Here is a 26,289-nt window from a genome sequence, read left to right as displayed (position 1 = left end):
ACATATTTATTTGAATTGAGCGCCCTCCAATTTCACCGGATGTTGTGTCCCGCCAGCGGGACACCTAGCCCAAAGAGCTACGTGAAGCTTTCTTAAATCATGGTTATATAGGCAGACATAGGAAACAGCCCCTGCCGGGTTCGTTGGGGTTTCACACCCAGCCGGACCGTCAGGCTTGCCTAGATGGGGCACTGGGTGTCGCCTCTAGAGGGGGAGGTACTGTCACGCCTGCCCCCGCTCTTCCCTCCTGGCACTCAAGGGCGCCAGGCTCCTCAGCATTGCGCACTCCTGCCACCATCATTACGCACACCTGCCTTCCCCCTGTCATGCACATCAGCAACTATTGGACTCACCTGGATTCAATCACCTGTTTATTACCTCCCCTATATTTGTCAGCTCCCCAGCTCTGTTCCCCATTGCTGAATTGATTGCCGTTTGTCATTGTGTATCTGTGGGCTGTACTCGCTGTTTCTGTCTTGCACTTTGTCTGTTACGAATTAAATGTCAACTCCCCATACCTGCTTCTCATCGCGCCGGCGTTGGTCCTTACAGTATCATTGTCTCATTGCTGCAACAAAGGTTGAGAGCCGTGTGTCCTCCGAAAGACTGCTTCTTGACACAATGCCCACTTAACCCGGAAGACAGACGCACCAATGTGTCGGAGGAAACAACATACACCTGGCGACCATGTCAGCATGCACCCAGCCCGCCACAGGAGCCGCTAGTGCACGATTGGACAAGGACATCCCTGCCGACCAAACCCTCAAACCCGGACAACGCTGGGCCAATTGTGTGCCGTCCCATGGGTCTCCCAGACGCCGCCAGCTGCGACAGAGCCTGGACTTGAACCCAGAATCTCCAGTGGCACAGCTAGCACTGCAATGCAGTGCCTTAGACCACTGCGCCACTCGGGAGGCCCAGGATCTATGTTAATAAGTTATTTCAGTTTTTTTTAATACATTTGCAAAAATGTCTAAAAACCTGTCTTCACTTTGTCATTATGGGGTTTTGTGCATCGATTGATAAGGAAATATTTTCACTTAATCAATTTTAGAATAAGGCTGTAATGTAATATGTCAAAAGGGGAGGGGAATACTTTCTGAATGCACTGTATTTTATAATAATAATATTTTTGTTATCAAATGTGTATTAATCTTTAAAAAATATAGAAATTGTCTTTCACAATACATTGTATTTTTTAAATGTTAAAATTTGATTTAACTTTTATTTTATCAGGGAGTCTTACTGAGACCAAGGTCTCTTTTACAGATGAGCCCTGAATTACATATATTACAGAAAATACACACATCAAAATATAAATACAAAATGCAAGTAAACAACACTAACCCTTCCTTTGTCCCCCATACATACAACATCTGTAAGGTCCCTAAGTCAAGTATTGCATTTCAAACACAGATTCAACTACAAAGACCAGGGATCTTTTCAACCGCTTCTTAAAGATGGGTAACAATAACAAATCAAAAACATAACCTGGCGTACACCCGGAAAATGTTTACAGCAAATCAAAGCCAATATACATTGGAGTTGCTTACCAAGAAGACAGTGAATGTCCCTGAGTGGTCAAGATACAGTTTTAAATCTGCATGAAAATCTATGGCAAGACTTGAAAATTGCTGTCTAGCCATGATCCCCAGCATCTTGACAGAGCTTGTAGAATTATAAAAAGAATAATGGACTAATATTGCACAATCCAGGAGTGTAAAGCTCTTACCCAAGAAGGGGTATGAAGACTTTTGAAAGGTACATGTGAATAATAATAACTAGCTTACTAACATTTACAAATGTGGGAGTAATTATGAATAAATGGTGAGCGAACGGTTTGTAAGTGCCTTATAAATGGTTTATTAAAATGGACCCCTAAAATACAGTTTTACCCTAGGATGTTGCTGCGCACAGCACAAGCAACGTGGTCCCTTGGCCTTCTGGTACCAGTGCTGTGGAAAAGGATGCTAGCAGAGACAGCTCAGGGGTGGGTGCAGTGGAGGTTGGAGTAAAACAGAGAGACACAGATGTACTACAAGTCCCTAATATGTTGGCTCTATATGTTATAGCAATTAACACTTACGAGTGACAGACAGACAGAGTGACAGACAGTCAGACAGACAGTGTCAACAGAGGAGCACAAGGAGAAGCATAGACAGACCGACAGAGAGTGACAGCAGTGAAGAGTCAGAGACAGGCTGCACAACAGGGAGGCAACAGGGGCACAGTTCTGGTGTTGAGTTGTATCTCAAGTGGTGCTTTTACATGTTGTATTTGTCTTAATCAGGAGCTGGTTAAAAATAACTGGTTAAAAAACGAGTAGGACTATGTTGTCCAAGTCTGCCCCTGCACACACACACTACACTTTCATTAAAAAAAGGTGCTAAGTAGAACCATGTAGGGTTCTTCGTTTTTTCCCAACAGGGGAACCCTTTTTGGTGCTAGGACGAACCCTTTGCAGAGGGTTGTACTTACATTCCTCTATGAATGGTTCTTCATAAAAATCCTGTATATGGTTTTACCTAGAACCCTATACGAACGATTCTACCGAGAATACTTTTATCTTTGAAGGATTCTTCCTAGAGCCTTATTAGCCTTTAAAATTAAACTCTTTATGACAATTATATACACTGCTCAAAAAAAAGGGAAAACTTAAACAACACAATGTAACTCCAAGTCAATCACACTTCTGTGAAATCAAACTGTCCACTTAGGAAGCAACACTGATTGACAATACATTTCACATGCTGTTGTGCAAATGGAATAGACAACTGGTGGAAATTATAGGCAATTAGCAAGACACCCCCAATAAAGGAGTGGTTCTGCAGGTGGTGACCACAGACCACTTCTCAGTTCCTATGCTTCCTGGCTGATGTTTTGGTCACTTTTGAATGCTGGCGGTGCTTTCACTCTAGTGGTAGCATGAGACGCAGTCTACAACCCACACAAGTGGCTCAGGTAGTACAGCTCATCCAGGATGGAACATCAATGCGAGCTGTGGCAAGAAGGTTTGTGTGTCTGTCAGCGTAGTGTCCAGAGCATGGAGGCGCTACCAGGAGACAGGCCAGTACATCAGGAGACGTGGAGGAGGCCGTAGGAGGGCAAACAACCCAGCAGCAGGACCGCTACCTCTGCCTTTGTGCAAGGAGGAGCAGGAGGAGCACTGCCAGAGACCTGCAAAATGACCTCCAGCAGGCCATAAATGTGCATGTGTCTGCTCAAATGGTCAGAAACAGACTCCATGAGGGTGGTATATGAGGGCCCGACGTCCACAGGTGGGGATTGTGCTTACAGCCCAACACCATGCAGGACGTTTGGCATTTGCCAGAGAACACCAAGATTGGCAAATTCCCCACTTGCGCCCTGTGCTCTTCACAGATGAAATCAGGTTCACACTGAGCACATGTGACAGACGTGACAGAGTCTGGAGACGCCGTGGAGAACGTTCTGCTGCCTGCAACATCCTCCAGCATGACCGGTTTGTCGGTGGGTCAGTAATGGTGTGGGGTGGCATTTCTTTGGGGGGCCGCACAGCCCTCCATGTGCTCGCCAGAGGTAGCCTGACTGCCATTAGGTACCGAGATGAGATCCTCAGACCCCTTGTGAGACCATATGCTGGTGCGGTTGGCCCTGGGTTCCTCCTAATGCAAGACAATGCTAGACCTCATGTGGCTGGAGTGTGTCAGCAGTTCCTGCAAGAGGAAGGCATTGATGCTATGGACTGGCCCGCGCATTCCCCAGACCTGAATCCAATTGAGCACATCTGGGACATCATGTCTCGCTCCATCCACCAACGCCACATTGCACCACAGACTGTCCAGGAATTGGCGGATGCTTTAGTCCAGGTCTGGGAGGAGATCCCTCAGGAGACCATCCGCCACCTCATCAGGAGCATGCCCAGGCGTTGTAGGGAGGTCATACATGCACGTGGAGGCCACCCACACTACTGAGCCTCATTTTGACTTGTTTTAAGGACATTACATCAAAGTTGGATCAGCCTGTAGTGTGGTTTTCCACTTTAATTTTGAGTGTGACTCCAAATCCAGTCCTCCATGGGTTGATAAATTTGATTTCCATTGATCATTTTTGTGTGATTTTGTTGTCAGCACATTCAACTATGTAAAGAAAAAAGTATTTAATAAGAATATTTCATTCATTCAGATCTAGGATGTGTTATTTTAGTGTTCCCTTTATTGTTTTGAGCAGTGTATATCACAAGGCCTTACTTTGATAGCCTAGTTTTACCCTAACACAGAGGTGGTAGAAAACTCCTGGGTTACAGGTCACATCAGGCCTGCAAGTAATATTATACTAGCTTGCAAAGTGATGTATACTTCCTATTGGGATTCAGCCAGAGTTATGATATCCAACAGTTGGAATATATATCCACCCACAACCAGTATTCAGAATGACTGCCAGGGTTAGGAGCATTGGTAAAGGAGACTACCTAAACCCCTAAAACTCATCTCTGGACCTCAGAGCCAGTTGCACTGCATTTTTCAATGTTCCCCTCTAATCAGGGACTGATTCATACCTGGGACACCAGGTATGTGCAATTAATTATCAGGTAGAACAGACAACCAGCAGGTTCAGGACCACGTAGGGTAAGAATTGAGTACTCCTGATCTAAACCATATGAACTGTAACAGGTGCAATAAATACAATTTTAACGTTGGATTAGTTTAGAAACATGTAATCTTAAATCTTATGTAATAAGACTTAAGAAGAACTATTGGATATAAGAGCAACGTCAACTTACCAACACTACAAGGGGCAGACGGAGCGGTCTTCTGGTCAGGCTTCGTAAATGGGCACATCGCTCACCGCTCCCGAGTATACTACTCGCCAATATCCAGTCTCTCGACAACAAGGTAGACGAAATTCGAGCAAGGGTTGCCTTCCAGAGAGACATCAGAGATTGTAACATTCTCTGTTTCACTGAAACATGGCTCTCTCGGGATATGTTTTTGCATATTGATTGCACGACACGTGGGGCTAATACTCTTGACCACTGCTACTCTAACTTCTGTGATGCATACAAAGCCCTCCCCCTCCCTCTCTTCAGCAAATCCGACCATGACGCCATCTTGTTCATCCCAGCTTATAGGCAGAAACTCAAACAGGATGTACCAGTGACGAGAACCATGCAACACTGTCTGACCAATCAGAAGCCACGCTCCAAGATTGTTTTGATCGTGCAGACTGGAATATTTTCCGATCAGCCTCAGAGGACAATATTGACCTATATAAGCTGACTCAGTGAGTGCGTTTATAAATAAGTGCATTGGAGACGTCGTACCCACTGTGACCATTAAACCTACCCGAACCAGAAACCGTGGATGGATGGCGGCATTCGCGTAAAACTGAAAGCGCAATCCACCGAATTTAACCATTGAAAGAGGTCTGGAGATATGGCTGAATATAAACACTGTAGTTATTCCCTCCGCAAGGCAATTAAACAAGTGTAATGCCGGTACAGGGACAAGGTGGAGTCTCAATTCAACGGCTCAGACACGAGACGTATGTGGAAGGGTCTACAAGAAATCAAAGACTACAAAAACAAAAACAGCCACGTCACGGATACCAACGTCACGCTTCCAGACAAACTAAACACCTTCTTTGCCCGCTTTGAGGATAATACAGTGCCACCGTCTCGGCTCGCTAACAAAGTCTGTGGCCCTCCCTCTCCTTCTCAGTGGCTGATGTGAGTAAAACATTTAAACATGTTAACCCTCGCAGGCTGCTGGCCCAGACGCATCCCTGGCCGTGTCCTCAGAGCATGCACAGACCAGCTGGCTAGTGTGTTTACAGACATATTTAATCGCTCCATATCCCAGTCTATCGTCCCCACAAGCTTCAAGATGGCTACCATTGTTCCTGTACCCAAGAAGGCAAAGATAACTGAACTGAATGACTACCGCCCCGGAGCACTCACTCCTGTCATCATGAAGTGCTTTGAGAGGCAAGTCAAGGATCATATCACCACCACCTTACCGGCCACCCTAGACACTCTTCAGTTTTCATACCACCCCAACAGGTCCACAGATGACACAATCGCCATCACACTGCACACTGCCCTATCCCATCTGGAGAAAAATAATACCTATGTATTATGCTTCTACACCTGCATTGCTTGCTGTTTGGGGTTTTAGGCTGGGTTTCTGTACAGCACTTTGAGATATCAGCTGATGTACGAAGGGCTATATAAATAAATTTGATTTGATTTGATGTAAGAATGCTGTTGATTGACTACAGCTCAGCATTCAACTCCATAGTACCCTCCAAGCTCATCATCAAGCTGGAGGCCCTGGGTCTCAACCCCTCCCTGTGCAACTGGGTCCTGGACTTTCTGGCGGGCCGTCCCCAGGTGGTGACGGTAGGAAACAACATCTACTGCACCTTGCCTATGCTGCTCGGCCATCGCTCATCCATATATTTATATATACATATTTTCATTCACCCCTTTAGATTTGTGTGCATTAGGTAGTTGATGAGAAATTGTTAGATTACTTGTTAGATTTGTGTGTAGTAGGTAGTTGTTGGGAATTGTTAGATATTGCTTGTTAGATATTACTGCACTGATGGAACTAGAAGCACAAGCACTACACTCACATTAACATCTGCTAACCATGTGTATGTGTGTGACTTGATTTTGTATGTTATTTATCATGAGGTAGCATAAGATTAATAAATACATTAATGTAAATGGAAAAAACAAAGACAATCAATATAAATCAGCAAATGTTTTACTCTCTCACTAGCTAATTTGCTGTGTTCAGATTCAGAAGGTTTCTATGTAGAGCCTTCCAAAGAATCCTCAAATATTTTTTTCCCCACAAAAACAGTTCTTAGGATGTTTAAGGTTCTAGGTAGAATCCTTTGCCTTACAAAGAACCCTAATCTTCCAAAAAGGGTTCTTCAGATGAAGACGGTTCTTGGTAGAACCAGTATCCTCCACAAAGAACCCTTTTGGAACTCTTTTTCCCCCCCCTAAGAATCTACCACCGCCACACCGACCACCCCACCACATGCACTAGAGATGAGCAATGGGCCGACTGGAGTTTGGATTTTTTTACTTTCTCCGTACTCCACATATTACTCTTCTCGTGTTCGTTTGAGCGAGCATACTTTTACATTTGGTAGCTATTACCTCAACATTTCTGCCTTTTGCTCGCTCTACTGTTCAATTTCCTTTTCAAGCAAAACAGATTTTTTTTTTTGTTGATAAACCCTATGTCTGAAATTCACAATAAATTTGTAAATAGCAGGCTACTGTTTTTCGTTTGTTCCTAATTCTAGTGATGAAAAGTACACGGTGTGTTTCAAATCAACCAGCCATTCAAATCAAGACATCTATCTGGCAAGTAAGGTTTGATCTTGTAAGAGAGAATCCAACAAACAACACCTGCACATGCTGTGTTTGATATAATCGTATGTTACACTACACTACATTACATTTGAGCTACAAACGTAGCTATAAACAAGAGTAGTAGAAGTATCTAAAAATGATTCTCACAAATTGAAATGGCATAGTTCTGTCAGTCTTGATTAGTGTAGTAGTACAGGTTGCTAGCTTACTGGATATATGATATGAGATAAAAAAACAATCTTATTACCATGGAAATTAACTTGAATGGAGTAGAATATGAAACTGAAGTTACAGCACTATATGGGTCACACAGAGGATGACAGATACTGTTTTCATTCAAATGAATAAAAAGGCTTTCAGAAATGTAGATTTATATTGTTTTCACTCCATAGATAGCTGGTGGTGGGGCTTCAGTGTACTGCCAAGTCACAGAGTCTGCATCCCAAATGGCAATCTATACTCTTAGGGGGGGAAAAAGGTGCTATCTAGAACCTAAAAGGGTTATTCGACTGTCCCCATAAGAGAACCCTTTTAGTTCTAGTTAGAAGCCTACATGAAACTCAAAAAGGTCCTACCTGGAACAAAAAGTGTTCTCCTATTTTTGTGCGTATTCCCATGGGTCTCTGGTCAAAAGTAGTGCACAATAAAGGGAATGGGATGGAATTTGGGATGCATACTACAGATACAGGGCAAGGACGTATCCATCCATTCTATTTTGACAATGATCTCATAACAAAATAATACACTTTTTTTTCATTCGCTGAAGAAGAAGGGAGAGCTGGAAATGACATTTAATTACAGAGAGCAAAAATAAAGCCCCAAGGAAAAGAGATAAACCAGTTGGGGAAAAAATGGGAAAAAAAGAGAAAAGGCAGTAAACGCGATTTGGCAGTCTAGTGGTGTTGCTGGATTATCATGAAAATGAAAGCGACTGAGTCAGGGAGTATCAGTCAGCAGGGAAATGGAGCCGTGGCAGATAACACATAACCACAGTAAGGGGGGACGGGGGACAGAGAGAACGAATGAGAGGAGTGTGGGGAATGAGAGAGAGAGAGAGTGGGAGAGAGAGAAATAGATGGAAGAGAGAGAGAGAGGCAGAGAGGAGTGTAAGGAAGAAAGAGTAGAAAGGGAGAGTGAGAGGTCTAATAAGACATACAAGAGAATATCAAGGGAGATTGCAAGAAAGAAAAGAGAAAGACAGGCCAAATAAAAACAATATATGACACAAAGAGAGATTATGAGAGCATAATAACAGAGAAATGAGGATCTCTTCACCCAATAATGAATAATCTTACTGTAGCTTCTACAGCAGTAATATCTCAAATGCAATTTTAAGGTAGTTCTGGGACTGTGAGTTTGGCTGGAGGACTGATAGGCGTAGTCAACAATAATTTATCTGTAAATCATGATAGAATCATTTTAAAAACAGCTGCTTGATCATTAGGTATAATGGCTGGTTGATTTGAAACACACCGTGTACTTTTCATCACTAGAATGAGGAACAAATGAAAAACAGTAGCCTGCTATTTACATATTTTATTGTTGCTTGCATCTGTATAGACGAGCCTGAATGTTTGTTTATGGCTTTCCTTGCCTGCCTTCACACAGTTATGTACTGTATAAACATGAATTTGAAACAAATAATAAATGTAATCATGTAAATAAATTAATTAATGAATGAGAACAATAAAGCATGCCTGTACAGTAAGATTGAAACCTTCCATTCCATTGCTACTATTCTCTTAGTAGACTGGTTTAACCGTAATATGCAGCATGTGTGAGGCTTCAACAAGAGAGAAAAATAAATCATGACCCAGGGTACGAGTATGAGCTATAAAATATTCAAAATAGTTTATGGATAGACAGATGAGTAAAGTAAAGTAAGTAAAAAAGTATGGTTTGTTAGAATAACAATTCCTTCAAAATGAATGAATACATGGTATTGTCTGCATCCCAAATGGCACCCTATTCCCTATAGTGCACTACTTTTTACCAGGGCCCATAGGGGAATAGGGTGCCATTTAGTACATAGCCATTTGGGATGCAAGTCTTCTCTTCCGTAGAAAGCCAACGGGATCCAAGACACACACACCTAACTCAGAGAGAGAAGACAAAGCTATAACTCCTGTACTGTATTTCTTGTGGCTGACTTGGCCTGTGTTGTGTTTTGGCAGTGAGTCAGGAGATAGATATACAGTGTAGCTAGCAGAGACTAAAGGTCTCTCTCTAATATGGCTGGAGGGTTGGAGGGTTAGTAGACAATTTCCTAGAGCTCTCCTCCTCTTTATACCTTTTTACCTACAGTTATCCACTCTCTCCTAATCTCCAAACTGGAGGCACTGGGGTTAAGCACTATCCCTCTAGGCTGGGTAAGGTCCTATTTATTAGGAATGGAGCAAGTGGTAGAGGTTAATGGTTCACTGTCTCAGGCAAAACCAATGAGTTGTGGCGTTCCGCAGGGGAGCGTGCTTGGGCCTCTGCTGTTTTTATTGTACATTAACGATAGGAAAAATGATTGTTCTTGCCGTCTTTTTCTATATGCAGAGGACTCTACACTTCTGGTGTCTCACAAAAGTAAAACTATGTTGGAGAGCATACTTAGCACAGAGCTTACTAACATTAACAAATGGCTTGGAGATAATAAGCTATCTCTGCACCTAGGGAAAACTGAAACAATTATTTTTGGATCCAGACCTAAATTGTGTAGGTTGTCTGAAATCAGAGTGGAGTTAGGGGGTGAGGTGCTGACTTCTAAAACCTCTGTTAGCTACTTGGGATGTATCTTTGATGGAAGCTTGGGAGGTGTGAGCATGGCCAATAAGGTGCTAGGGAAGGTTAATGCCAGGACTAAGTTTTTGGCTAGAAACTTCAAGCTGCTTAATAAGGACTCCATGAAAGTGCTAGCTATTGCCCACATTCAATTCAATTTTGACTATGCTAGCACTTACTGGTTTGGGGGCATATCTAAATGTATGAAGGGGAAGCTCCAGATAGCCCAGAATAAGCTGATCAGGGTAGTATTGAAGGTGTGTCCACGCACTCACATAGGCAGGAGCTGCTTTCAGGAACTAACATCAACAGAGAAGAGGATGCTGGCTTTCTAGGCAGAGTTCCTCTGTCCAGTGTCTGTGTTCTTAATCATCTTAATCTTTTCTCTGCCTAGAAGATCCACATTCCGGAGTCACCTCTTCACTGTTGACGTTGAGACTGGTGTTTTGCAGGTACTATTTAATGAAGCTGCCAGTTGAGGACTTGTGAGGTGTCTGTTTCTCAAACTAGACACTCTAATGTACTTGTCCTCTTGCTCAGTTGTGCACCGGGGCCTCCCACTCCTCTTTCTATTCTGGTTAGAGCCAGTTTGCGCTGTTCTGTGAAGGGAGTAGTACACAGTGTTGTACAAGAGCTTCAGTTTCTTGGCAGTTTCTCGCATAGAATAGCCTTAATTTCTCAGAACAAAAATAGACTGACGAGTTTCAGAAGAAAGGTCTTTGTTTCTAGCCATTTTGAGCCTGTTATCGAACCCACAAATCCTGATGCTCAGATACTCAACTAGTCTAAAGAAGGCCAATTTTATTGCTTCTTTAATCAGGACAACAGTTTTCAGCTGTGCTAACATAATTGCAAAAGGGGTTTTTGCAAAGACATTCCTTTTTCTTTTTTTTGTATTTTCATCCCTTTTTTCTCCCCAATTTTGTGGTATCCAATTGGTAGTAGTTACAGTCTTGTCTCATCGCTGCAACTCCCATACGGACTCGGGGGAGGCAAAGGTCGAGAGTCATGCATCCTCCAAAACACAACCCAACCAAGCCGCACTGCTTCTTGACACAAAGCCCATCCAACCCGGAAGCCAGCCCCACCAATGTGTCGGAGGAAACACCGTACACCTGGCGACCGTGTCAGCGTGCACTGCCCCCGGCCCGCCACAAGAGTCGCTAGTGTGTAATGAGACAAGGATATCCCTGCCGGACAAACCCTCCCCTAACCCGGACGACGCAGGGCCAATTGTGAACCGCCCCACGGGCCTCCCGGTTGCAGCCAGCTGCGACAGAGCCTGGACTCGAACCGAGAATCTCTAGTGGCCTTAGACCACTGCGCCACTCGGGAGGCCCCTACAAGGACATTTCTAAGTGACCCCAAACTATTGAACGGTAGTGTATACTATACTGTAGTAATTACAGTAGTGTTTTTGTGGACTGTATTATGATGTAGTACCTCCATACTCAATTGGAAAATCTCTGCCCCGTGCAAAATGCAACATTTTCTCTCGTCCAACAAGAGGGTTGTGAAAAGTTTGGGGTCGCACGGTTTGAAAGGTGGGGGTTTGTTTTAACACCGATAAATTACATTATCCATCCGGACCTTTACCACCTAGGAAATGTGTGTGACCGGACATTCTCAAATAGTACTTGAGTACCCCTGCAGTGGTATTTAATGTAGTGTTTTTGCAGATTGTAGTACGGTACACTGTCGTAGTTACTGTCGTGTTTTTGGGGACATTACTGTAGTATTTGTTCAAGTGTTTTTGTTTTATTAACTTCAACAAAAAAGTGGGGGGCATTCTCCTTTAGGAAACCTACTGGAGAAATACTAAAAGAGCAAATTTCCCATATCCTGTAGGCAGGTTGGACTTGGTTCTGAACAGAGAGTTCAGAGCTCCTTCTCTTTTTTATAACCATAGGGAACACACTAAATGGTCTATACTTGGCATGTCACATTCTAACTTACAGGTGGCACAAATTGGGATACAGGGGAGGGGAATGGGCATGGTATTTGCTAATTAAATACTGTAGTATTTACAATAGTTTTAAAAATTTGTGTTTTAGCGGACGGTAGTGTTTTTTCTGACACTACTTTGGTATTTACTATAGTGTTTTTTGTGTGGATAATACTTTAGTATTTACTATAATATTCTACAGTATACTACACAGTTCTGTACTAAGTACTACCCATGATCAAGTGATACTACTTTCTTTTATTACCTCATCAATCAACACAGTAACTCTTCCATCTAGAGAAAAGGTTTTGGGGGAATTCAGCATTTGTGTGTGTGTGTGTGTGTGTGTGTGTTCTCAAGGTTTCAGCATTCCTTCCAACATAATTATAACTCTAACAGAGAGACAGGTGATGATGATGCTAGAATGCTTTCTTCTACAGTGTGAGTGTGACTGTGCATGCTTGATGTGGAAGAGCCAAAGCCATTGGAACCTTTCTTTCTTTCTTTCTTTCTGGAGTAACTTCAGTGACTGATAGATCAGCGAGAAGTAAGCAATCTTCTATCTATCTCTCAGATCAGCATATATATCTCTCAGATCAGCATGCCCTGCTCGGGTGGCGGTTGGGCGGGTGGACTACGATGTTGTCACTGATGCTGCTCCACCCTGATCAATCACACTGTTTTCAGAGTAGAGAGAGGGAGAGAGGGGGAGAGAGGGAGGAGGAGAAGCAAAGGTATAGCAAGGGAGGTAGAGAGAGAGAGAGGCACAGAGTGAGAGAAAGAGAGAGAGGTAGAGGGAGGTAGTGAGAGGTGGGGGGAGGGGGGGGGGGCATCTCTTTTGCATGCCGGATGGCAGGCAATGCATCAAAAGATGACAGCTTTCCCATTCTTCTTTAAATAAGAGTAGCAAGACTCCTGGCTGTGCTTTAAGTTTAATCATTCATCTAAATAAGTTGCACAGAGAAACTCTCGGAGTTGGAGGCTAGAAGCCGGGCGCTAGGCGGAGGGGGGAGAGCTAGGCAGCCTCCCAGGGGGCGAAAAAGGCAAAGCGGAATAAGAACCGACGTCGCGCTGCTGAATTTCTCATTTGTAAATGTGTAAACATATATTTGACTCAGATTGCCGACGCCAAACCGTGCCCCCTTTGCAGATTTATGTATTGGTTGAGTTCATGGCAGTTAAAGGAGGAGAGTAGGGAGGAGAGCGAGAGACAGAGAAAGAGAGATATAGTGAGAGAAAGAGAGGCAGATAGGAGAGAGGGAGCGTATGGGGCAGAATGAGAGACGGGACTCGTTGACGCGTCGTTGCGTTGAGGCGCTAAGTGACAGTGATTGATGCTCTCTGTGTTCTCAACTTATCAAGCAGTATAAGCAATGACGCTGCCACTCCATAAGAGATAAATAGCAGAAATATACTGTATATCAGCGATGAATAAAGAATAAAATAAACACCAGGGATGGGGGTAAAACGGAGAGACCTATCTACATAATGAATAGAAAAATAGGGGAATGGGGGAGAGGGAGAGAGAGAGGGGTAGTGGGGGGAAAGAGGAAAGAAGTAGAGGGGGAGATGAGAGGGGGGGAGAAGATATGGGAGGAAAGGGAGAAGGGGGAGAGAAAAGGAGGGGGAGAAATGGAAGAGAAGAAGAGAGAAGGAAGAGAAGAAGAGAGAAGTCCCAGCGGGTGAGGGGATGGCGCGTAGCAGGTTGGGGGGAGACATCAGCGGGATTGGGATTGGGATGCCGGGAACACATGGGCCTTGCTTCTGACAACGCAGACAAGCAAGTCACCCAGGCGGCAAAATAAAGGCTGTGTCCCAAATGGGACTCTATTCCCTACATAGTGCACTAATTTTGACCAGGGTAGGGAATAGGGTGCTGTTTGGGCTGCAGCCAAAGCCTAGTCTGCCTGTGATTTGTTTCCCCAGCTCATCAGTGGGAAAGCTGGATGACGGATGGACTGGCGCTGGGTGCTCTGCGGTCTGCCCAAAGTGTCAAAGTTACTCACACTAATAAAGACCCACTTTTCTTTTTGTCGCCCTTCCTCCCTTCATTGTCCCTACTGCATTGCCAGTAAGTTGGGTGGTCGGTCAAGGCTTCCTTCTTTTTCTTGTTCTTTCCCATGTTTCTCCATCTCCGTTCCTTCCCCCAATGCATTGCCAGAGCTGTGCGATCTGGTCTTCGCCTTCCAATTCCTCACAGAGCAAAGTGGGTATCAAAAGAATTGGAGTGGTTTGTAAGGCAGGCAGGAGCGCTAGGCGGGATGTAATTGGCTGATTAGAAAATGATGAAAAGACTAAACGTTTCATGTCTTTCTTCCTCCTGTGAGCTGTTCTCTCTGTGTTTCAGACGGGTTTCTCTTTTCCTCTCTGACCTTCTCTCTCTCGTTCTCTCTCGATAGCTGGCTCCCTTTCCTTCTCTCTCTTCCCCCCTCTCTCTCTTTCCCCTCTCTCTCCCTCTCCCCCCTCTCTCTCTCTTGGACTTATTATTTTTCGCTGGCTCAGAAATGGAGAGATGGCTGATGGTGGTTAGTTGGAGCTGAGGCAATGGATGGTGCTTATGAATATGTCCCTGATTCCCCTCTGTGCTGGTCTGGCCGATCTATGGGCACACACAGCCATTACCCTATCACCTACTAAACTACAGCAGAGGAGCACAATTCCTTTGGCTAAGGCTCGGTTTACGATGGGGCCAGAAAATGGTACACTAATGTCAACAATTTGTTACTATAGATATCTAAATAGTGTAATATCCTTCACAAATAACAGTAATCACTGTAGCTACCACTTTCAGTTATTATCCCAATGCTTTCCTGTGGTCTGGACTCTGAATACAGAGATGAATACACAGTGCAGTGCTTTCTGTACAGTGAGGTCTTCCTCTCACACATTTTGGATGCTTTTGCTTTACCACTGAATGTCTGGCTGTATGTCCTGTATGTACTGAATCACTGTGTCTGCCCAAGGACATAGCATAGGGACCCCTTACTGGGCTCTCTACAATCCACACCATCTGGACATAAAGGCAGTAGTGCTGACCACATCTCTTCTCCTCTACTGCTCTCCTCTCTCCTGGAGAGAAACTGCTAGATGTGGAGATGTGGAGTAGATCTGGGTTCAAATACTATTTGATACTATTCAACAACTTTCAAACAGTACATTTGCTTTAGCCTGCCCGGAGTGCCAGATTGGGGTTTGCCATTTTGGGACTATACTATTGGTTACATTGTAACCAGGCAATGATAAAATATGAAATATGAAATGATGTGAGACAGTATCTGAACCCAGGTCTGATGTGGGGTAGCTACAGAACAGGCTAATCGATCCAGTGTAGCTAGATAGTTCTCCTGGAATGAGAGTGGTAAATCCACAGAAGAGTTGGATTGGGAGTGAGGGCGTATAGAGGTGTATAGAGGGAGATATGTGATGTATGTCAGTGTCTTTACTCCTCCAGGACTGGCCAGAGAGGGAAAGAGTGAGAGACATAGAGAGAGGGAGATCCCTCCATCCGCTCCCGAGACTGACCGAGCACCTCTTCCATCACCATTCCACTTAGTTTCATTCTCACAAGTCCAATATGTGACAGATGTGAACAGAGAAAACGTGAATGTGACAGTAACTTATAGGTAGCCTAGTGGCAAGTAACATGTTGTATTTCATATCAGAGGAGACCTACTGTAATAACATACGGTAATCGGAATGAATGGATTAATGAATTAAAGTGGAACTGACAGCGTTTTAGCAACACAAAATCTTATTCTTATTCTTATCTGTTCATATGCACCCACAGGAAGAATATGACACCTTTTTTTTCTGACAAGCAAGCACTTGGATTTGGTCATGTTCACATCTTCATAAATTCATAGAATGTTTGGGAATTAAGGCATTTGTGAAAATTCTATAGCAATATAGAGTGGGAAAGCGACAGTGCATTTGGACAATTAATAGACACTGCCGTAAATAAAACCCATCTGTCTCGTCCAGAACCAGAGTCTATGCAGACCGGTGTGGCATAGCCAATCAGAGCTACAGTAGGCGTTTATGCAAATAAGCTTTTGGCCACAAAGGCCGGCCACCATTCACTTTGAACTGGACTGTGTGTTTACAGGTAGTTGCAACACCGCAAATTTAGATCATTAGAACACATTCACCAACAGCCATAAAATACACCTGAATTGATTTCGGCAAATATGTAAACACCATGGGATTCCTCTCACATTTGTGAAATATACAGTCCTATTGATCAAACCATGAAAAGGTAGGCTCGCTCCCCCTCAGTTATTCACATCAACAACAACAAGAGCAACAACTATTCAGAAGAGCAGGATGAGGTGAGCTTGATAAAGACTCACCCCGCTCCTGTACAAGGGACTGAAGACAGCTTTTTAACAAAGTGGCTTTTTAACATGTTTTTCATGTCTTAAAAATGTTTTACCTTTGTTAGATCATTAGTACACATTTTAAATGGCTTCTACAGATTTGATATTTTTACAAGGAAAGTACTTTTACTCATGGTTGTTCTAATTAATTGGTTTTAACAACATGTACTTTTTAACAAATTTAAATGTAACTTTCAAATGCTGTGTTTTATGCCTTGTTGCCGTTTTTATGTGTGTAAATGATGTAAAAAATGTATGAGCTGTTTTTAAAGGAATTGTGCCAATAAAACTTTTCCAAAAGAAAAAAAAACTAATGCTAGCCAGAGTGAGATGAGCTAAAATCTAACGAGGGAATATTAGATAAACTCTCTCAAACCTTTTCAGCTAGCTGGCCGTCAAAATTGCACTGATAAACAATGGGGAATAGTAGCCTGCTCATCCTTCTGCAGTTTCCCTGCAAATGCATGCTTGTCCCAACCCACGTTTTGACAACTGAATGGGAACCTGCCTGCCCATTTGATCGATGCTAAATACATTTGACTGACGACTAAGTGTGGGTTCATAAATTGCCTTCAGTGTGTCAGAGTGTGCTATGGGTGGTTCGTAAATGACGAGCCCTGTCAGATTGTGTTTTTGTAAATTCAGAGCGGTTCACTCTCCGAGCTTTCTGAGCGTACACCGCACTATTTAAACTGGAAGATCTGGCCCGAGGAGTAGGGTAGATTCTAGCGTTCCGCACAACGGCAGTCATGCACCCAAGCTAACTGGCTAAAGTTGGCTAGCTTGCTACCTACTTCCAGACACAAATGAGAGAACATCTTACTCTGACCATTTTACCCACCCTAGCAGAGCTGATTAGGCTGTTCACATGTTATCTAGAGCGTTAATGACTAACTGGCAATAATAATAATAATAATAGCTGGCAATAATGTAACTTTTTTTGAAGAATTTTACTTACACCTGTCATATTCAGCGGGTGTTGCGCATTTCGGAAAATCAGTTTTTCTGCTCTCTGGCACACTCAGAGAGTGCTCTAAAATCTGAGTAGATAGCCAGAATGAATTTACAAAAGAAAGACATATATTAACAGTCATTCAAGATCAGCATAGCTGAGCTAGTTAGCTAGCGAAGCGATTCACATTTCTTACAAAGGGATTCACATTTCGATACTGCAGGGCAGCAGTATCGCTGGTTCAATTACTGTGTGTGTGTCCCTCTGTCTGCCTGTTGACTAGATGGGTAGGTCTAATAGCTTTAGTAAATACACACACAACTTTATAAAAACACACAGACACGCCCGTACACATGCATCCAGGCACGCACACACACTCTCACCCAGAGGTGTCATGACATAGGGGGAACAAAGGGCACGTGCCCCCTCAGATTTGCCCTTGTTATTAAAATGTTAAACGTTAAATTAATTACTAAACATAATTTTTAAGCCCACGTTTTATCAGAATTATTAATGAAAAAATCTTCCAACTGTATTTTGTGGAGGGGGAACACTGACTGGACCAGGCAACGAGTCCCCTCCCCCCATTCTCCTAAGTAAGAACAGAACTCCGATAGAAAAAGTATCCCGATTGGGTTTTAAACAGTAACATGTAATAAAGTATCGATACATAAATAAATACATTTAAAAATGATTCCTTTGTTTCAACTATATTGTGCCAATATAACATAACTCATTTGTTGTATTCAGAGGGTGAACAGTGTATATGTGTGTTTTCTATTTGGACATTTAAGCAACTTTTGGAACAATCTTATGGGGTTTTTACAGGTTTTTCTGTTAGGATGTTTGCAGCCTCCATATGTTTGCAGCAAGTAGCCTATTATCGTTTCCCATTGCTGGATCTTGGCTCTCCTTTTCATGAGGTTGTTTAGAAAGTTTCCTATTTTGACCAACAGGATCAGATACCACAGGCTCCAAACTGGCGAAGGGATACATAACCAAAAACTCCATGACACGCAAGAGCTCAAAGTATGACCCTAGGTAGTCAGCACGCGAACAGCTGAGAGTGACACGTGCATTAAAAAACATGATCATATACTATGGTATGAATACTAAAGTATTCACTGTAGTATTTACTGTGGTATATTGTAGTATTTACAGTTACCTATACAATAAATAACATGGTAAAATAAAACTGTAGTATATACTGTAGTATTTACTGTAGCGTTTTTGCGGACTGTAGTATACTGTAGTGTTTAGGTTGAATTATTGTCAACATAGAAATTGAGGCCTTCTCCTTCAGAAAACATGCTGGAGAAATATTAAAACAACACATTTCCATTACCTTCGGCTCTTTTCTATAATCTGTAGGAAACATAATACATGGTCTATACTTGGCATGTAGGTTTGTTACTTATGGGTGGCACAAATTGCAATACGCGGGAGTTGAATGTGCAGGGTATTTGCAAATGAAATACTGTAGTATATTTACAGTACCTTCAGAAAGTATTCACATCCCTTGACTTATTCCACATTTAGTTGTGTTATAGCCTGAATAAAACATTTATTAAATATGTTTTTTTCTCTCACCCATCTACACACAATACCCAATAATGACAGTAAAACATATTTTTTTAAATGTTTGCTAATGTATTTCAAATGAAAAACAGATATCAAATGTACATAACTATTCACACCCCTGAGTCAATACAAGTTAGAATCACCTTTGGCAGCAGTTACAGCTGTGAGTCTTTCTGGGTACGTCTCTAAGAACTTTGCAAACCTGGATTGTACAATACTTGCACACATATTTTTCAATTCTTCAGGCCCTGTCAAGTTGGTTGCTGATAATTGCTAGACAGTCATTTTCTAGTCTTGCCATAGATTTTCAAGCCGATATAGGTCAAAACTGCAACTAGGCCACTCAGGAACATTCAATGTGGTCTTGGTAAGCAACTCCAGTGTATATTTGGCATTGTCTTTTAGGTTATTGTCCTGCTGAAAGGTTCATTTGTCTCCCAGTGCCTGTTGGAAAGCAGACTGTACCAGGTTTTCCTCTAGGATTTTGCCTGTGCATAGCTTAATTCCTTTCTTTTTATCCTAAAAAACTCCCTAGTCCTTGCCGATGACAAGCATAACCATAACATGATCAAATCAAATTTTATTGGTCACATACACATGGTTAGCAGATGTTATTCCGAGTGTAGCGAAATGCTTGTGCTTCCGACAGTGCAGAAATATCTAACAAGTCATTTCTAGCAATTCCATAACAAATAACTAATGCACACAAATCTAAGGAAAGGAATGGAATAAGACTATATAAACATATGGATGAGCAATGACCGCGGCATAGACTAAGATGCAATAGATAGTAAAGAATACAGTATATACATATGAGATGAGTACTGCAAGATATGTAAACATTATTAAAGTGGCATCATTAAAGTGACTAGTGTTCCATTTATTAAAGTGACCTATGATTTCAAGTCTGTATGAAGGTAGCATAAAAGGTCAAATAAAAATAAGAAGGTAGCAGCCTCTCTGTGCTATTGATGGCTGTTTAACAGTCTGATGACCTTGAGATAGAACCTGTTTTTCAATCTCTCAGTCCCAGCTTTGATGCACCTGTACTGACCTCGCTATCTGGATGTCCCCGGTGATGCGTTGTGCAGACCGCACCACCCTCTGGAGAGCCCTGTGGTTGTGGGCGGTGCAGTTGAAATAGCAGGCTGTGATACAGTCCGACAGGATGCTCTCAATTGTGAATCTGTAAAATTTTCTGAGGGTTTTAGGTGACGAGAAATGTATTCAGCCTCCTAAAGTTGAAGAGGCACTGTTGCGCCTTCTTCGCCACACTGTCTGTGTGGGTGGACCATTTCAGTTTGTCCGTGATGTGTACGCTGAGGAACTTAAAGCATTTGAAAAGTGGTACTCAGTGATGTGTTACGTTGGATTTGCCCCAAACATAACGCTTTCTATTCAGGACATAAAGGTTATTTCTTTACCAATTTTTTGGCCATTTTACTTTCGTGCTTATTGCAAACAGAATGCATGTTTTGGAATATATTTATTCTGTACAAGCTTCCTTCTTTTCACTCTGTGATTTAGGTTAGCATTGTGGAGTAACTACAATGTGGTTAATCCATCCTGTTTTCTCCTATCACAGCCTTTAAACTCTGTATCTGTTTTATGATGAAATCCCTGAGCGGTTTCCTTCCTCTCCGGCAACTGAGTTAGGAAGGAAGCCTGTATCGTTGTAGTGACTGGGTGTATCCATTAAGTAATTAACAACTACACCATGCTCAAAGGGATATTCAATTTCTGTTTATTTTTTATCCATCTACCAATAGGTGCCCTTCTATGCGAGGCATTGGAAAACCTCCCTGGTCTTTGTGGTTTAATCTGTGTTTGAAATTCATTGCTCGACTGAGAGACCTTACAGATACTGTACAGTGCATTCAGAGAGTATTCAGACCCCACATTATATTACCTTACAGCCTTATTCTAGAATGTATTAAATCATTTTTCCACCTAATCAATCTACACACAATAACACATAATGACAAAAACAGGTTTTTGCAAATAAAGAGAAAAAAAAAGAAAAACAGAAATACCTTATTTACATAAGTATTCAGACCATTTGCTATGAGACTCGAAGTTGAGCTCAGGTGCAATCTGTTTTCATTGATCATCCTTGAGATGTTTCTACAACTTAATTGGAGTACACCTGTGCTAAATTCAATTGATTGGACAGGACTTGGAAAGGCACACACCTGTCTATATATGGACCCACAGTTGACTGTGCATGTCAGAGCAAAAACCAAGCCATGAGCTTGAAGGAATTGTCTGTAGCGTTCCAAGTCAGGATTGTGTCGAGGCACACATTTCGGCAGCATTTTAAAAATATTTTTTTATCCGTTATTTTACCAGGTATGTTGACTGAGAACACATTCTCATTTGTAGCAACAACCTGGGGAATAGTTACATGGGAGAGGAGGGGGATGAATGAGCCAATTGTAAACTGGGAATTATTAGGTGACCGTGATGGTTTGATGGCCAGATTGGGAATTTAGCCAGGACACCGTGGTTAACAACCCTACTCTTACAATTAGTGCCATGGGATCTTTAATGACCGCAGAGAGTCAGGACACCGTTTAACATCCCATCTAAAAAACGGCACCCTACACAGGGCAGTGTCCCCAATCACTGCCCTGGGGTATTGGGATACTTTTAGACCAGAGGAAGTATCCCAGTGCCTCCTACTGGCCCTCCAACACCACTTCCAGCAGCATCTGGTATCCCATACATGGACTGATCAGGACCAACCCTGCTTAGCTTCAGAAGCAAGCTTGCAGTGTTATGCAGGGTGGTATGCTGCTGGCTATAAAGCATATAAGCATTAAAGGTCCCAAAGAACACAGTGGCCTCCATCATTCTTAAATGGAAGAAGTTTGGAACCACCAAGATTCTTCCTAGAGCTGGCCGCCCAGCCAATCTGAGCAATCGGGGGAGAAGGGCCTTGGTCAGGGTGGTGACCAAGACCCAAATGGTCACTCTGACAGAGTTCCAGAGTTCCTCTGTGGAGATGGGAGAACTTTCCAGAAGGACAGCCATCTCTGCAGCACCACCAATCAGGTCTTTATGGTAGGGTGGCCAGACAGAAGCCACTCCTCAGTAAAAGGCACATGACAGCCCACATGAAGTTTGTCAAAGGGCACCTAAAGGACTCACAGATCATGAGAAACAAGATTCTCTGGTCTAATGAAACCAAGATTGACCTCTTTGGCCTGAATGACAAGCTTCACGTCTGGAGGAAACCTGGCACCATCCCTACGGTGAAGCATGATGGTGGCAGCATCATGCTGTGGGGATGTTTTTCAGCAGCAGGGACTGGGAGACTAGTCAGGCTTGAGGGAAAGATTGTAGCGTCATTCCCAAGAAGACTCAAGGCTGTAATTTCTGCCAAAGGTGCTTCAACAAAGTATTGAGTAAAGGGTCTGAATACTTATGTAAATGTGATATTTAAGTTTTTTTATTTGTAATAAATTTGCAAAAATAAAAGTTTTTTTGCTTTGTCATTATGAGGTATTGTTTTATCTATTTTAAAATAAGACTGTAATGTAACAAAATGTTGAAAAAGTCAAGGGGTCAGATAACATTTTTTTTTTACTGCTTTGTCATTATTGGGGTATTGTGTGTAGATAAACAATTTTATCAAATTTAGAATAAGGCTGTAACGTAACGATGTGGAAAAGTCAAGGGGTCTGAATACTTTCCCAATGCACTGTAAGTGTATGTGTGGGGAACAGTGATGCAATGAATTTCAAACACAGATTAAACCACAAAGACCAGGGAGGTTTTCCAATGCCTCGCATAGAAGGGCACCTATTGGTAGTCATTCAAAAATCATGTTAAACACTACTATTGCAAACAGAATGAGTCCATGCAACGTGTCATGTTACTTGTTAAGCACATTTTTACTCTTGCACTTATTTAGGCCTGCCATAACAAAGGGGTTGAATACCTATTGACTCAAGACATTTTAGCTTTTAATTTTTAATGAATTTGTAAAAATGGATAAAAAACATCATTCCACTTTGATATAGGCCAGTGAAACAAAATCTCAATTTTAGAATGGACATTGAATAATGGGACAGTTGGAAAAGACATCGGGACAGTTGGAAAAGATATCGGGACACCTTGCAATCATGGCGCAATATGCGCATGTAGACCGCACTTGTTACAAAGTTACAGAAAGCTAAACCAACAACCACACAAACCGAAATTGGTTACATTGTAACCACAGGTCCAACGGGGAAAAACTTACGGAGCTAGCATTGATTTGTTAACGCGGTGAGTGATGAACGTGAATTTCTCCGGTCCCTATGTAGCCTAGTGTTTGAAATGCAATGTGATCTCCTTGTAATGAACATTGTCAAGTGTGGAGAAGGCAAACTGTTCAAGCTACGCCAGGCAAAATCGGGCATCATCAGCTCATTGTTATGGATTTATCCAAATTAATGTCAAATGCAGCTACTTTGCTGTTGTTTTGACTGCAGAGGTCATGACTGTGTTAGCCATAGCTAGTTGGCTAGCTAGCAAGCAACAGACAAGAATGTTGCCAGCAAGCATGGCAACGGAACATATAGAACATACAGTGCATTTCCCACATATTTTTTCATTACAGCCTTATTCTGAAATTTATGAAATTGTGTTTTTCACTCATCAATCTACACACAATACCCCATAATGGCAAAGCAAAAACAGGGTTTCAGAAATATTTGTAAATGTATAAAAATATAAATAAAATGATATCACATTTACATAAGTATTCAGACCCTTTACTCAGTACTTTGTTGAAGCACCTTTGGCAGTGATTACAGCCTTGAGTCCTCTTGGGTATAACACTACAAGCTTGGCACACCTGTATTTGGGGAGTTTCTCCCATTCTTCTCTGCAGATCCTCTCAAGCTCTGTCAGGTTGGATAGGGAGAGTCGCTGCACAGCTATTTTCAGGTCTCAGTTCAAGTCCGGGCACTGGCTGGGCCACTCAAGGACATTCAGAGACTTGTCCTGAAGTCACTCCTGCATTGTCTTGTCTGTGTGCTTAGGGTCATTGTCCTGTTAGAAGGTGAACCTTCGCCCAGGTCCTAAGCGCTCTGGAGCAGGTTTTCATCAAGGATCTCTCTGTACTTTGCTCCTTTCATCTTGCCCTCAATCCTGACCAGTCTCCAAGTCCCTGCCGCTGAAAAACATCCACACAGCATGATGCTGCCAACACCATGCTTCACCGTAGGGATGATGCCAGGTTTCATTAGACCAGAGAATATTGTTTCTCATGGTCTGAGTCCTTTAGGCATCTTTTGGCAAGTGGGCTGTCAAGTGCCTTTTACTGAGGAGTGGCTTCCGTCTGGCCTGATTGGTGGAGTACTACAGAGATGGTTGTACTTCTGTAAGGTTCTCCCTCTCCACAGAGGAACTCTGGAGCTCTGTCAGAGTGACCATCACGTCCGTGACCAAGGCCGTTTTCCTAAAATTCTCATTTTTAGGAGTCTTGGTGGTTCCAAACTTCTTCCATTTATGAAAGGGAAAGGAAAGGGGGAACCTGATGGAGGCCAATGTGTTCTAGGGGACCTTCAATGCTGCATACATTTTTTGGTACCCTTCCCCATATCTGTGCCTTGACACAATCCTGTCTCGGAGCTCTAGGGACAATTCCTTCGACCTGATGTCTTGGTTTTTGCTCTGACACGCACTGTCAACTGTGGGACTTTATAGAGACAAGTGTGTGCCTTTCCAAATCATGTCCATTCAATTGAATTTACCACAGGTGGACTCCAATCAAGTTGTTGAAACATCTCAAGGATGATCAATGGAAGCTGGATGCACCTGAGCTCAACTTCGAGTCTAATAGCAAAGGTTCTGAATACTTATGTAATAAGGTATTCCTGTTTTGTATGTTTAATACATTTGCAAAAAAATCTAAAAACCTGTTTTCGCTTTATCATTATGGTGTATTGTGTGTAGATTGATGAGGGAAAAAAATATTTTATACATTTTTGAATAATGTTGCAACGTAACAAAATGTGGAAAAAGTCAAGGGGTCTGAATACTTTCCAATTGTACCGTATCTGACTAATCAAACAAATGACTTGGTCGCGTCTCTAGCAACAAAAAAGATGAGAAAGTCTGAATTATACTATATAAAAAAAATCTAAGATTTGCAACTGTGGTATAAGCGGGATAAACATCTTTGTTCTGTACATTACTATGCAAAGGGACTCAGCGTCCATTATTGCCAAGGTAATGTACAGAATGTCTGTGTTTATCCCTTACGTATACTACGTATTACGTACACAGAACATAAAGAACGAACAACTGGGTCACGTCCATGAAAATCGTACTAATCGACCAAACGACTGAGCCGTGTCTCTAGTGACCAAAAGACGAGAAAGTATGAATTCTCTTATAAAATACAATTCTATAGTAAGTATTGTAGGTATGATTTTCATACTGTCATACTGTTTCTGTACCATAACGTGGTATACAGTACAAGGGGCACTATTTAAAAAAGATATATCATACCGTCGGTATTTCGAAATACCCTGGTTTACGGTATAAACGGTAAATCGCCCAAGCCGATACTGTAGTATTCGTAAACTGTAATATTTTTTTAACGTTGGAAGCTGTCAATCACCACATCTGGCTGACTAAGTCAGGGGTTAGCCTAAATGATTAAGATAAGGTTCTGATTACGTTCCTAAGTGTGTGAAAAATATTTAGAGAAACCTAACTTACAACTGAATAGAGAAATATAATGGAAATGATTTGCTAAATGACTCACTTTTGCGCCAGATGCAAAAACCATATGGAATTTTCCATTCATCTAAACAATGGACATAGCGCATTTTGGATATTGCATTTAGTGGAGAAAAAAATAAAGCACACCTGAAGTAAATGTTTTAAAAGTTTGCAATAGTTCATACACATAGAAAGGGACCCATGAGTCTTAATTTCAGATGAAAAAAATGTAAACGTGGAAAAAATGTGTTTATCGCGTTTTGAAAATAAACTCTTCATATTTACGAGATTGGATATTGGTACTACTACCTCTAATTTATGTTTTCCAGCCCTAAGGAGTTTTCCTCACTGTCGTGTCTGGCTTTAAAGAGAAGAGATAGCCGGACAGAATTATCCACCTTGACCTTTGTAATAAAAGATACAGGAAATGAACAATGACATATGATCCCAGCTGGTCACTGTTGTAAAATATATGCCATTTCACAGACGCCTCAAAGATTTTCTGCTAAAAAGTGCAAGCTTCATTAATTCAAACATGTGGGTTTCCATGGCTAGAATGTCCAGTGTTATTACT

At 42.2% G+C, this 26,289-nt stretch overlaps 1 protein-coding gene and 1 non-coding gene across 2 annotated transcripts in view; both read right to left on the bottom strand.

Moving 5' to 3' along the window:
* The window catches only part of LOC109890136 (neurexophilin-2), a 95,273-nt gene that overhangs the window by 19,232 nt on the left and 49,752 nt on the right, over window positions 1-26,289 (bottom strand). The gene's annotated exons all lie outside the window — the stretch shown is intronic.
* Window positions 11,923-11,976, bottom strand: LOC116374260 (U7 small nuclear RNA). Its single transcript, XR_004210129.1, has one exon. It is a non-coding gene; the product is annotated as a U7 small nuclear RNA (small nuclear RNA).

Source organism: Oncorhynchus kisutch, linkage group LG5 (genome assembly GCF_002021735.2).
Source record: "Oncorhynchus kisutch isolate 150728-3 linkage group LG5, Okis_V2, whole genome shotgun sequence".
NCBI classification, from domain to species: domain Eukaryota; kingdom Metazoa; phylum Chordata; class Actinopteri; order Salmoniformes; family Salmonidae; genus Oncorhynchus; species Oncorhynchus kisutch.
This window is presented reverse-complemented; position numbering and strand designations above follow the sequence as displayed.